This window comes from Rhinopithecus roxellana, chromosome 2 (assembly GCF_007565055.1).
Source record: "Rhinopithecus roxellana isolate Shanxi Qingling chromosome 2, ASM756505v1, whole genome shotgun sequence".
In the NCBI taxonomy this organism is placed as follows: domain Eukaryota; kingdom Metazoa; phylum Chordata; class Mammalia; order Primates; family Cercopithecidae; genus Rhinopithecus; species Rhinopithecus roxellana.
Genome location: NC_044550.1, coordinates 128,618,455 through 128,633,186, shown reverse-complemented (window position 1 = coordinate 128,633,186; position 14,732 = coordinate 128,618,455). Strand labels below are relative to the sequence as shown.

General features: G+C 38.5%; 1 long non-coding RNA gene across 1 annotated transcript; it reads right to left on the bottom strand.

Annotated features, from left to right (window-relative positions):
• Nucleotides 1-4,916: 4,916 nt before the first annotated feature.
• On the bottom strand, nucleotides 4,917-14,639 carry LOC115892616. The gene is made up of 3 exons (XR_004052476.1): nucleotides 14,499-14,639; nucleotides 5,180-5,407; nucleotides 4,917-5,027 (listed from the first exon to the last, which is right to left on the bottom strand). It is a non-coding gene; the product is annotated as an uncharacterized LOC115892616 (long non-coding RNA).
• Nucleotides 14,640-14,732: the final 93 nt, after the last annotated feature.

The following is a 14,732-nucleotide window of genomic DNA, read 5'->3' as shown; positions in this document are numbered from 1 at the left end:
CCCCACACCTCACACGGCGGGGTAAACCCCTGAGATGAAGCTTCCAGAGCAAGAATCAGACAGGAACACTCGCTGATCAGCAAGATTCTATCTTCTGCAGCCTCTGCTGCTGATACCCAGGCAAACAGGGTCTGGAGTGGACCTCAAGCAATCTCCAACAGACCTATAGCTGAGGTTCCTGACTGTTAGAAGGAAAACTAACAAACAGAAAGGACACCCACACCAAAACCCCGTCAGTATGTCACCATCATCAAAGACCAAAGGCAGATAAAACCACAAAGATGGGGAAAAAGCAGTGCAGAAAAGCTGGAAATTCAAAAAATCAGAGTGCATCTCCCCCTCCAAAGGAACACAGCTCATCGCCAGCAATGGATCAAAGCTGGATGGAGAATGATTTTGACAAGTTGAGGGAAGAAGGCTTCAGTCCGTCAAATTTCTCAGAGCTAAAGAAGGAATTACGTACCCAGCGCAAAGAAACTAAAAATCTTGAAAAAAGAATGGAAGAATGGATAACTAGAATAATCAATGCAGAGAAGGCCATAAACGAACTGACAGAGATAAAAACCATGACACAAGAAATACATGACAAATGCACAAGCTTCAGTAACCGACTTGATCAACTGGAATAAAGAGTTTCAGCGATTGAGAATCAAATGAAGGAAATGAAGTGAGAAGAGAAGTCTAAAGAAAAAAGAGGAAAAAGAAATGAACAAAGCCTTCAAGAAGTATGGGATTATGTGAAAAGACAAAATCTACATCTGATTGGGGTGCCTGAAAGTGAGGGGGAAAACGGAACCAACTTGGAAAACACTCTTCAGGATATCATCCAGGAGAACTTCCCCAACATAGTAAGGCAGGCCAACATTCAAATTCAGGAAATACAGATAATGCCACAAAGATAATCCTCGAGAAGCACAACTCCAAGACGCATAATTGTCAGATTCACCAAAGTTGAAATGAAGGAAAAAATGTTAAGGGCAGTCAGAGAGAAAGGTCGAGTTACCCACAAAGGGAAGCCCATCAGACTAACAGCAGATCTCTCGGCAGAAACTCTACAAGCCAGAAGAGAGTGGGGGCCAATATTCAACATTCTATATTCAACATTCTTTTTTTTTTTTTTTTTTTTTTTTTTTTTGAGTCGGAGTCTTGCTCTGTCGCCCAAACTGGAGGGCAGTGGCCAGATCTCAGCTCACTGCAAGTTCCGCCTTTCGAGTTCACGCCATTCTCCTGCCTCAGCCACCCAAGTAGCTGGGACTACAGGCGCCCGCCACCTCGCCCAGCTAGTTTTTTTTTTGTATTTTTTAGTAGAGAGGGAGTTTCACCAGGTTAGTCAGGATGGTCTCGATCTCCTGACCTTGTAATCCGCCCATCTTGGCCTCCCAAAGTGCTGGGATAACAGGCTTGAGCCACCACGCCCAGCCTCAACATTCTTAAAGAAAAGAATTTTCAACCCAGAATTTCATATCCAGCCAAACTAAGTTTCATAAGTGAAGGAGAAATAAAATCCTTTACAGATAAGCAAATGCTTAGAGATTTTGTCACCACCAGGCCTTCCTTACAAGAGATCCTGAAGAAAGCACTAAACATGGAAAGGAACAACCGGTACCAGCCATTGCAAAAACATGCCAAAATGTAAAGACCATCGATGCTAGGAAGAAACTGCATCAACTAACGAGCAAAATAACCCGCTAATATCACAATGACAGGATCAAGTTGACACATAACAATATTAACAATAAATGTAAATGGACTAAATGGTCTCATTAAAAGACACAGACTGGCAAATTGGATAAAGAGTCAAGACCCATCAGTTTGCTGTATTCAGGAGACCCATCTCACATGCAGAGATACACATAGGCTCAAAATAAGGGGATGGAGGAAGATCTACCAAGCAAATGGAGAACAAAAAAAAGCAGGGGTTACAATCCTAGTCTCTGATAAAACAGACTTTAAACCATCAAAGATCAAAAGAGACAAAGAAGGCCATTACATAATGGTAAAGGGATCAACTCAACAGGAAGAGCTAACTATCCTAAATATATATGCACCCAATACAGGAGCACCCAGATTCATAAAGCAAGTCCTTAGAGACTTACAAAGACACTTAGACTCCCATACAATAATAATGGGAGACTTTAACACCCCACTGTCAACATTAGACAGATCAACGAGACAGAAAGTTGACAAGGATATCCAGGAATTGAACTCATCTCTGCAGCAAGCGGACCAAATAGACATCTACAGAACTCTCCACCCCAAATCAACAGAATATACATTCTTCTCAGCACCACATCACACTTATTCCAAAATTGACCACACAGATGGAAGTAAAGCACTCTTCAGCAAATGTAAAAGAACAGAAATTATAACAAACTGTCTCTCAGACCACAGTGCAATCAAACTAGAACTCAGAACTAAGAAACTCAATCAAAACCGCTCAACCACATGGAAACTGAACAACCTGCTCCTGAATGACTACTGGGTACATAACGAAATGAAGGCAGAAATAAAGATGTTCTTTGAAACCAATGAGAACAAAGATACAACATACCAGAATCTCTGGGACACATTTAAAGCAGTGTGTAGAGGGAAATTTATAGCACTAAATGCCCACAAGAGAAAGCAGGAAAGATCTAAAATGGACACCCTAACATCACAATTAAAAGAACCAGAGAAGCAAGAACAAACACATTCAAAAGCTAGCAGAAGGCAAGAAATAACTAAGAACATAGCAGAACTGAAGGAGACAGAGACACAAAAAACCATCCAAAAAATCAATGAATCCAGGAGTTGGTTTTTTGAAAAGATCAACAAAATTGATAGACTGCTAGCAAGACTAATAAAGAAGAAAAGAGCAAAGAATCAAATAGATGCAATAAAAAGGGGATATCACCTTTTTATATATCACCCTATAAAAAGGGGATATCACCACCGACCCCACAGAAATACAAACTACCATCAGAGAATACTACAAACACCTCTATGCCAATAAACTAGAAAATCTATAAGAAATGGATAATTTCCTGGACACTTACACTCTCCCAAGACTAAACCAGGAAGAAGTTGAATCTCTGAATAGACCAATAGCAGGCTCTGAAATTGAGGCAATAATTAATAACCTACCAACCAAAAAAAGTCCAGGGCCAGATGGATTCACAGCCAAATTCTACGAGAGGTACAAGGAGGAGCTGGTACCATTCCTTCTGAAACTATTCCAATCAATAGAAAAAGAGGGAATCCTCCCTAACTCATTATATCAGGCAAAGGATATGAACAGACATTTCTCACAAGAAGACATGCATACAGCCAACAGACACATGAAAAAAATGCTTGTCATCACTGGCCATCAGAGAAATGCAAATCAAAACAATGAGATACCATCTCACACCAGTTAGAATGGCAATCATTAAAAAGTCAGGAAACAACAGGTGCTGGAGAGGATGGGGAGAAATAGGAACACTTTTACATTGTTGGTGGGATTGTAAACTAATTCAACCACTGTGGAAAACAGTATGGCGATTCCTCAAGGATCTAGAACTAGAAATACCATATGACCCAGCCATCCCATTACTGGGTATATACCCAAAGGATTGTAAATCATGCTGCTATAAAGACACATGCACACGTATGTTTATTGCGGCACTATTCACAATAGCAAAGACTTGAAATCAACCAAATGTCCATCAGTGACAGACTAGATTAAGAAAATATGGCACATATACACCATGGAATACTATGCAGCCATAAAAAAGGATGAGTTTGTGTCCTTTGTAGGGACATGGATGCAGCTGGAAACCATCATTCTCAGCAAACTATCGCAAGAACAGAAAACCAAACACTGCATGTTCTCACTCATAGGTGGGAATTGAACAATGAGATCACTTGGACTCAGGAAGGGGAACATCACACACCGGGGCCTACTGTGGGGAGGGGGAAGGGGGGAGGGATGGCACTGGGAGTTATACTTGATGTAAATGATGAGTTGATGGGTGCTGACGAGTTGATGGGTACAGCACACCAACATGGCACAAGTATACATATGTAACAAACCTGCACGTTGTGCACATGTACCCTAGAACTTAGAACTTAAAGTATATTAAAAAAAAAAAAAAAAAAAACAAAGAAAAATTAGCATTCAGTACAAACTGTAGAAAATAATAAAAATTGAAAAAACATTAGGCAAGACTGGAATCTAAGAACAGGTATACTATAGTTTTTGAAATATAATTTTTTCTCTGCAGTTTCCCATTTTTACTAATGACAAATCATGGTAGGACTGATTTGCTTTATTTTTTATTATTTATTTATTTATTTAATTAATTTTCTGAGATGGAGTCTTGTTCTTGTTGCCAGGATGGAGTGCAGTGGTATGATCTCAGCTCACTGCAACCTCTGCCTCCCAGGTTCAAGCAATTATCCTGCCTCAGCCTCCCAAGTAGCTGGGATTATAGGTACATGCCACCAAGCCGGGCTAGTTTTTGTATTTTTAGTAGAGATGGGGTTTCACCATCTTGGCCAGGCTAGTCTCGAACTCCTGAACTCATGATGCATCCAACTTAGCCTTCAAAAGTGTTGGGATTACAGGTGTGAGCCAGTACACCCAGCCCTGACTTGCTTTATTATACCTGGCCTGATTATTTGTTTACAGTGCAACAAGAATAGTTTTTTTTCCATAGGCTTTTAAATTGGCTTTGATGGAACTTTATTCCATAGAAGAAATCTCAGGGAAGAGTTTTTTAAAGTCAAGCCCAGTCATGGATTTGTACCATCAAATACCTATGAGTTGGGTGAATTCTTTTCCTCTTGAGGTTCCAAGATAAACCTGGGGCTCGTGAACCTGTCAGAAAGTGATGTTCTTTACTCACCATAGGTAGGAACCCCGTACAGGGACTGGGTAGACAAAGGTATGAGGTCAGATTTCCCAAGGGGCTTGTATTGATTCCATAAGTCAAGTTTGATTCCTTAAAGCAAAGCACACCATCCCAGTAAAGAGCCTTGGTAAAATAACTAGTTTCTCCAATTGTGTCCTGTTACAAATGAAAACAGATTCTTATTGCATCTACACAAATAACTATATTGTTATAAGTTAAGAATACTCACAAATAGTTTCCAAATTCTGTAGAAATCAGGTACCAAGAAAGAAATATGCTCCAAATTTTATTCATAGGAGTATACTTACTCAATTGTTAAAAGCTGTAAATAGCTTAAACGTTTTCTTGGCTTTGAAAAACAAAAGGATCAGCACCATTTTAAGCAAAAAGTTAGACAGATTCCTTCAGACTTCTATTAGTTTAGTCCATGCAGTTAATTCTTGTTCTGCTTGATATTCATGAATATTTCATCTCTCCATGAGTCCTGGAAGTTTTTCATCTATTCTGATGTCACAATCTCCAAAGTTATCAGAAACCTGCATTCAAGAGCACCTGTTAGAGTTTTATAAAACCACCTTCTAAAGAGAACCAAAAAAGACAACAATTGTCTGTGGATGACAAAAAGATTTAGGGCAGCCATAGTCAAAGACACAATTGACAAGGAAATTTGTTACCTCTGTTGCACACAATAATTTGACATAACAATTATAATTATTACTGATAATATACACTAAGTCATATTAGAATTATAGAAGTTTCCCATAATTTTAGAATACACACCAATAACATTTTTATACAAATACAGCCCAAAGAAAACCAAACACTATTTCTTATTTGACAGTGTTTCCTTTATAATTTTTATACCAAATAACCAAATATGTCATTTTTTGACTTTAGGGAACCTATTAATAACATCTTAAAGGATTAATTAGTTCAAAAAAGACATCAATTTTTTTCTTTGAGACAGAGTCTCTCTCTGTCACCCAGGCTGGAGTGCAGTGGCATGATCTCAGCTCACTGCAACCTCCATCTCCCCGGTTCAAGTAATTCTCCTGCCTCAGCCTCCCCAGTGGTTGTGATTACAGGCATGTGCCACCATGCCCAGCTAATTTTTGTATTTTTTGGTACAGACAGAGTTTCACCATGTTGGCCAGGCTGGTCTCAAATTCTTGACCTCAAATAATCCTCCCTCCTTGGCCTCCCAAAATGCTTGAATTATGGGTGTGAGCCACCATGCCCAGCCAAAAAAAGACATAATTTATAATTTGATTTTGGAAAGTTTGTCAAATATCAAAGGTTTAAAACACTTGATATCACAAAATAGGATTATAGCTTATTATAAAATAAGTCATTCATTTAACCAGAGTGATAACTCAAGGATTTAAAAAAAAAAAGTGAAAACCTTCATTCTTTGAGAGAGGACACTTAATTTTCTAAACAATTAGCTCTAATAAAAACAGCATGAAGCCACTTAAATTTGTTTTTCAAAATTTTATAAACAATCTATAAAATTTTAACATTGATCATAAAATTTAACTTCCATAAGCCTTTTATAACCTTCATAACCTTTATTAAGGAGTTGGTTAATGCTTCAACTAAGTCTTATTAATTTGAGACAGGGGCCCATATGCTGGTCTTGAATAAGTGTGTCTTTGACATTAATGTTTAATTTAGAAAGAAATTGAACTTATTTTATCTCTTAAAATCGGCCCTTACAATCTCACATGCCCACCTCTTCCACAATAGTCCCTGGACTTTGAGGAGTTGAATGGCTTTAACTTCTGACCCTGTGTCTCAGGAATGCAGTTTATTTTGATTGGCATATTCTGATGCCAATCAAGGGAGCCTGAAGATGAGGCTTTAATTGCTGTTGGTGTTTTAAGATTTAGCAGGATTTGGTGTCCTTTTTAGACCCAGGAGTCAAAGCCCTGTAACTTAATGTCACAAGTACTTTAAAAGCACATACAGAAAGATACATGGATGTAATAACCTTACTTTAAAAAAAATTTTTAATCTCAGTTTTTTTCCTAAGCAAACCAAAACTTAATAATAATGCCATAGGAATTATTTTTATAAAACCTATAATCTGTTAGGCCAGTTACCAAAAGGCAAAAGAAAAGACCTTCGCAGTGTACAGAACATTACGTTGGAAGAAAACATTTCCTTTAGATCTTTAAGAAAATATTGTTATCATCAGGCCACAACAAACAGAACTTGAGGAAACAAAAACTTATATGAGTTGAAGGACAGCATTATTATTTCACTCCTTTTAACAGGGGAGAGAAAACCAAAACCGGCAAGATGCAATAAAAGTTTAACTTTAGGTTAAGATACAAATAAAATCTCTTATAATTTATTAAGAGTAAATCAATACTTTAAGGAACTTTTATTTTTCTAATCAATTCTTTACTATATAAACATTTTTGGTTTTTTTAACATCAAACCCAGTCTCTGGAAAGACCATTATAATTTCCCTTTAACTACAGACAACTTGATCATATAAAAGTTTTTGGATTTTTTAAATAAATTCCTTCATTGTGACTTACCCAGACCATTAATGACATGTTGGACTTTCCGGTTTGTCCTGAATATCCCTCTTTCTTAAACAACTAGTCATTTTATTCTAGGTCTAAATTTACCATGTAAGATTCTTTCTCATATAAAATTATTTTTCTTTAAGCTTTCTTACCAAAATATACCTCTTCATTTTTATAAGTTTCTTTACATCTCTCTTATTTCCTGGTTCCTTCTACCTTGTTTTATACATAACCTTTAAGCTTTGAATTAGAAAAAAATTGTCTGCCTTTTCTAAAAGGACACTTTTTTTTAGAAAAAATGTTTTCCTACAATATATTTTTATTGGAAAATACCTAAATAATGAAATAGTTTAGTATAACTTTAGATTCTAAATTATGACAAGTTTGTCTACAAGTGTTTATCCCATTACATCTATTTTATTTTATTCATTTACCTACATTATTTATGAAAACTGTGATAGTCATCATTTAAAGTTATGAAACTCACCTTTGCAAAATTCTGAGACAGTGAAAAAGACATGACCTAACTGACTCCATCTTGCTTCTAACCTCCAAGCTTTCCTTGTTCATTCCCGAACTTTAGAAGGAATTTAACTTATAGTTTAACTTTGAAACAAAGACAGTAATAGTCCTTTCCCCCAAACAAATTTCCTTGCTGCCTGTGGATTAGACTGCCTAATGCCACAATATTAGAAGTTATGGTAATTTTACTAAATAATTCAAGATATGGCTATTTTCATTAAATCAATAGCAATGTCTTATGTATTAAAGGTTATGAAAGCAATCTTGGGCTGGGTTTATAGGTTTGTAACCCCTATGCCAAATTTTGACACCTTATAGTATTTGGCAGGGATAAGTATGAAATTGCTTGATTAATAAATGCAAACAAAAATGTATCCTGGCAATTCTTAAGACATTTCTAATATTACTTTATCAATAATTTTAAAGGTAGGTTACTTATTAAAGATTTTACAGCTGGGTGTGGTGGCTCATGCCTGTAATCCCAGCACTTTGGGAGGCCTAGGTGGGCAGATCATGAGGTCAGGAGATCAAGAACAGCTTACCTAACATGGTGAAACCCCGTCTCTATTAAAATTATGAAAAATTAACTGGGTGTGGTGGTGTGCACCTGTAATCCTAGCTACTCAGAAGCTGAGGCAGGCAAATCATTTGAACCCAGGAAGCAATGGTTGCAGTGAGCTTATATCATGACACTGCACTCCAGCCTGGGCGACAGAGCCAGACTCTGTCTCAAAGAAAAAAAAAAGATTTTACTTAAGTCATGTAAACTTGAAAAAGCATTGGACAGTCACACACAGTGACTCATGCTGTAGTCCCAGCAGTTTGGGAGGCTGAGGTGGGCAGATCACCTGAGGTCAGGAGTTCAAGACCACCCTGATCAACATGACAAAATCCCATCTCTACTAAAATACAAAAATTAGCCAGGTGTGGTGGTGTATGCCTGTAATGCCAGCTACATGGGGGGCTGAGGCAGGAGAATTGCCTGAACCCAAAAGACAGAGGTTGCATTGAGCCAAGATCATACCATTGCACTCTAGCCTGGGTGACAGGAGTGAAACTCCATTTCAAAAAAAAAAAAAGAAAAGAAAAAACATTCTACTAGTCTTTCCTTTTTTTGATAAAGTATTTGATTTAAGTACTTCTGTTTTTCTTTAAGCCAATTAATTGGAGCTCTTTTATATATTTTCAGTAGTGAAACATTGTGTACTCAACACACAAATACATAGACATAGTAGGCATGCCGATAGAAGTTCATCTTATAGATTCATAGACTTTTTTTTTCTGTCTTAGACTTTCAGATTTTTGATAACCTGTTTCATAACACTAGGCAGTTGTCAGCTAAATAGCCATAAATTTAGATATTAAATGAAACAATGCAGGTGAAAATCAAATAGCAAAATTTACATCCTAAGGTATAGAGAGAAAAAGTCTAGTGGTGTTACAGGGAGATTGACAATGCATGCCAAATCAAACATAAAATTATATAAATCTATCATAGGATTGCATAAGGAGACCTATTTTATTTAAATAGGGATTATTTATTGCTTAACTGGATCTCTAAGCTCTGGGCAGAGCCCACACTGAATCCCGGGTCTCCAACAAGATAATTATTTTAAGGTTAGACCACATGATGCTTTTACAGTGCACTTTAAAAACAAAGGCATTTCTAAGTGTCTAAACTACACTCTTACTTTGAAACCCCAGAGTAGCCTTGGTTGCAATAGCTATTAATGAAGAAAACAGAATTCAGTCAACTAAGAAGAAAAAAAAAAAGTTTACTAAAAAAAAAAAAAAAAAAAGACAAGGTCCTGGGACAGGAAAGAAAAAACAAACAAAACATGAAGGCCTTTTAAATACAAACATGCACACATACACACACACATCTTGGATGTTAGCTTTTTGATTAAGCTGACTTTTAACCATTGAGTTCCTTTTTTAAAAAAATCTTTTTAAATCTCATTACTATTGTCAGTGAAAAGAGTTGAACTCTAAAATATTTGAAGAGATTTATTCTGAGCCAAATATGAGTGATCATGGCCCATGACACAGCCCTCAGGAGGTCCTGAGAACATGTGCCCAAGGTGGTCAGGGTGCGGATTGGTTTTATACATTTTAGAGAGGCATGAGACATCAATTAAATACATTTAAGAAATACATTGGTTTGGTCCAGAAAGGTGGGACAACTCAAAACCAGGTGGGTGTGGGGGGGCTTCCAGGCTGTAGGCCAATTTAAACATTTTCTGGTTGATAACTGGTTGAGTTTGCCTAAAGACATGGGATTCATAGAAAGGGAATGTTTGGATTAAGATAAAGATTGCAGAGACCAAAGTTCTTTTGAAGTCTTAATAGTGGCGGCCCTTAGAGACAATTCAGATCTTAGTTAATCGCTTTAGGATCAGGAGGATCTAGAAGAAAAAGATCTAGCTATGTTAACAGAGATTCTTTAAAGATGCAAATTCTCCCCTACAAAGAACCGCTTTGCAGGGACATTTCAAGATACGGCAAAGAAACATGTTTTAGGGTAAAATAATTTTGCTTTTCTCCCTTGTCTCGTAATGTTATGTCAGAGTCAGGTTGGAAAATAAATCACGATACATAGGCTCAAATAAAACCCTTATAATGAGAATTTATGATTTGTAGGACATGACTCCACAGACACCTTAAACAGGAATTTGGGCAAGATAAAAAAATCAGTTTAGTCCTCACTATATTTCACCTAGGACAAATTGCTGCTATTTCAGAAGTAACAAGTATCAAACCAGAACAGGCTTGATTTAGGAACCAAACCCAGGGCTGTTTTGGCAGGAAACAAAGAAAAAAGGCGCAACCTTAGCTATCGGGTGGGACCTTAGCAGTGTGGGAGGACAGCCATTGCTTTCAGTTTGGCCTGGCTAACAAAAAGGTGGCTTTATGTAAATAAAGCCCCTTTAGTAGTCAAAATCAAAAATCTTTCCTCTTTTTTTTTCCTTTTTCCTCCCCTCCACACCACCTTTTTTTTTCTTTTTTTTTTTTTAGAATTTAGCCACTTCTCAGGCCTTCTTCCCCATAATTTGGAACTTTCCTTTGGATTTGATCAAGTTGGATAGAGTTGATCAAACCCAATGGGAAAAAGACCAAAACAACAATAAAAAACAGAAACAAACAACAACAACAAACAATTAAGCAAAACAAACAATGGCACAATTTATATGACCACTGAGTGCTCTAATGGTAATGAGAAATTAAGACCAGTTAGTTGTTAATCTTAACTTTAACCAAGACAAACCCCAATTCAGTTACTTACCTAGGGACAACTCTCAGGCTATAGACTGCTCTCTACCATTCAAGAAGCAGGAAAACAACAACAAAAATAAATAAATAAAAAATAAAATACAAAAAAAAAAAAAAAAAAAACTACTCCTCTTCCCTGTTGGAAGTGAGCCAAACTCCATAAAGGAGTCACCTGCCTTCCAACGTCATAGAAACAGGAAATGTGTCTTTCTTGATGGAAGCAAGTAAAACTCCAAAAAAGAGGAGTTGTACAGCAAAATAAACTTTAGATCTTGACCAAATTCGGGGAAATCAGGGATTCTCTGGAGGGGATACTCTCAGACTTCAGCAAATTGTCCTATTGGTTTGAGCCATAAAATTAGCTCATGCTGGTATCAAGCACTGATAGGAGATTAGTCAAAGGTCAGGGGCATCTCCACTCAGAATCCCTCTGAGGTTACCAAAATTTGAACCCCAAAAATTCGAGACAGGTCTCAGTTAATTTACGACTTATTTTGCCAAGGTTGAGGACACAACCCCATGACATAGCCTCAGGAGGTCCTGATGACATGTGCCCAAGGTGATCAGAGCACAGTTGGGTTTTATACATTCTAGGGACACATGAGATATCAATCAACATATGCAAGATGAACATTGGTTCTGTCTGGAAAGACGGGACAACTCAAAGCAAAGGCAGGAATATTGGAACCAGAGATGGGGCTTTCCAGGCCATAAGTAGATAAGAGACAAATGGTTGCATTCTTTTGAATTCCTGACTAGCCTCTCTAAAGGAGGCAATCAGATATGCATTTATGTCAGTGAGCAGAGGTGTGAGTTTGAACAGAATGGGAGGCAGGTTGGCCCTAAGCCATTCCAAGCTTCACTTTTCCCTTTAGCTTAGTGATTTGGGGGCTCCAAGATTTATTTTCCTTTCACAGCCCAATAACCCAGCAATAATTAAGGGAAAGGCAAGATGGAGGATGAATTAGCTCAGCTTACTGTTAAAATTTTCTCAGTGGTACAATTTTTGCAAAGGTGGTTTCTACTCCCCAGTTACCACCCCTCTTGCCTAGTCATCTTATTCTTTGCCACAGAAACCACAGACCTCCCAACAATGTAGCAACTCAAGGGTTAACCTTGACACAGCAGGAATCCTCCCAGACCTCCCCAAGCTCGAAAGACCTGTGGCCTTGTCCCTTGAGGCCCTAAGGCTCTACTGATCATTATTTATTTTGACCATCACCCCCGGGTCTAAGTGTCCTAGCACAAAGACCCATAAAACAGAAGTTGGCATTTATTATCGCATTCTAATTTTTGAGTCAGAAGAGGAATTTTCCTAGAATCAAAGAATAGGTTAGTTGGAGATTTTTCTAGTGCTCTTCTTTTAATTAAACAAACAATATGCTTTTGGGAGGGAATAAATATCCTCCAAATTTATGTCATTAAAGACAGTGTGTGGTACTATAACGGTAATCTCCAAAGTCATCTAGAAATTGTCAATGAAGGAAAATACACATTTTAAATTTCTGCTAGACGACATTTAAACTGGAAAAACAGTGGTCTTAAATGAGTTTAAATATTTTTTTCTGAATGTTTTTCTGTTTATTTTCAGAATTGAAAAGCAAGAACTACAACAAAATACCTCTTACCTAAAATAGACCTTAATATGCAACTGGAATTAAATAAAGATACATTTTTTAAAGTCTGTTTTAGTTTTGTTTTTTAATGTCCAATTACCTAATGGGTTAAGAGCACATACTTGAAGCCCAACTTTCTTGGTTAGCATCTCAGTTCCACACTTACTGGCTATGTGTGCATAGGCCAGTTACTTAATCTTTGTGTGCCTCCATTTCCTCAGCTGTAAAGTGGGGGTAACAGTATCGACCTTACAGGATTTTCATGAAGATTTACAAAGAAAATATTTACAAAGAGTTTAGAATAGTGCTTGCCACATAGTAAATGCTATCCAAGTGTTTGCAAGCACCTTAGATCACGTTTACCATCATTACCAATCTTTGATAAAGACAAAATTTTAAGTTGGAAATCCAAAGAAAACGTTTAAATAGAAGTCTAAGTTTTAAGGCTTGTTATGGAAAATTGGCATAAATCTCCCTCACTTTCAACTTTCACCTATTCCACTCTCCATTGTGTTCCTTCTCTGCAAAGTCATCCACATGTATTATAAAAGTGGATGCCTTGGATTGGTATGTTGACTAATTTGTTCTTAGCTCTTCTCTCATCAGCCCAAGAACAAGAAAAACAAGATTGAGGCCTCTGCTATGAAACTCTTAGGTAATAAAATTAATAGCGCTGTTCGTGCCTACCTAGAACAAAGGCTACCTGAGTACATGAGAATATTTTCCTCAGTGTTAAAATGCCAGACCACAAAGGCAACCCAGTTCTCCCTAGTGAGGGTTTGAGCTCGAATTGTCCACCGCCACCCCACCCCCCGCCTTTTTTTTCTTGAGACAGGGTCTCTGTTGCCCAGACTGGAATGCAGTGGTTCGATCATGTCTCACTGCAGCCTCCACCTCCTGGGCTCAAGCCATCCGTCCTTCCACCTCAGCCTCCTGAGTAGCTGGTACTACAGAATTACACCACCACACCTGGCTAATTTTTGTAGAGACAGGGTTTCACCATGATGCCCAGGTTAGTCTCAAACTTCTGGACTCAAGAGAGCCACTCGCCTCGGCCTCCCAAAGTGCTGTGATTACAGGCGTGAGCTACCACGCAGCCTTGCCCACTCCTTGTAGCATAAATACCTGCTATCAAGTCTTCCAACCTTGATTTGGTTACTTAACCTCACTCTTTGCCTCTAATCCCTCATCTGTAAACCGAGCGTTAATAGACTGCTGTGAGATTTAATACATAATGTGCCTACATATGTATGGTATAACAAGGATATCATAAACATTAGTTATTAATAATTTGTGGGAATAGGTCTTTCCAGTTTGGGCATTGCTTTTCCCTTAAAGGTTTCTTTCAAATATCTCTATGACCCAGAAAATGGGGCAGGGTAGCGGGAGTTGCCTGCTGGAGACGGAATGGGGAGTGGATGGATATAGCGGGCGTGGACAGACAGCGACAGAAGCTGATAACAGCACAGAAGGGCAAAGTCTGCTCTACAGCCCCCAAAATAAACTTGAGCCTGGCAATCCGCGCAGAACCCCAGAGGTCAGCAGCTTCGGTGCAAAGCAACTAACATCTGAAGGCTTCCAAAAGCAGCAGGGCTCTCTCTAGCCGGGGAGACCTTTCGGCCAGAGAGGAGCCAGAAGGGGGCCTCAGCGCAGCCTCCACTCCACTCAATTTCCGGAGTTACCTTGGCTGGCTCTGCTCTCCGAAAGACGCCGTTGCTCTAAGAGGCGTGTCTGTGTTTCTCTAGTTCGCGGCTCCAGCAGCCGCGCCAAGGGGCAGCTGCTACTCCTGCCAGATACGCTAGTTATCACAGGCCGCCCCCAGGCCTGTGGGGGCCCTGAGAATTCGCAAGAAGCCCCGGGCCGCGGGGCGCGGCTGGCGCTGAGGCCCCGCCTGGCCATGCCCATTGGCGGAGGCT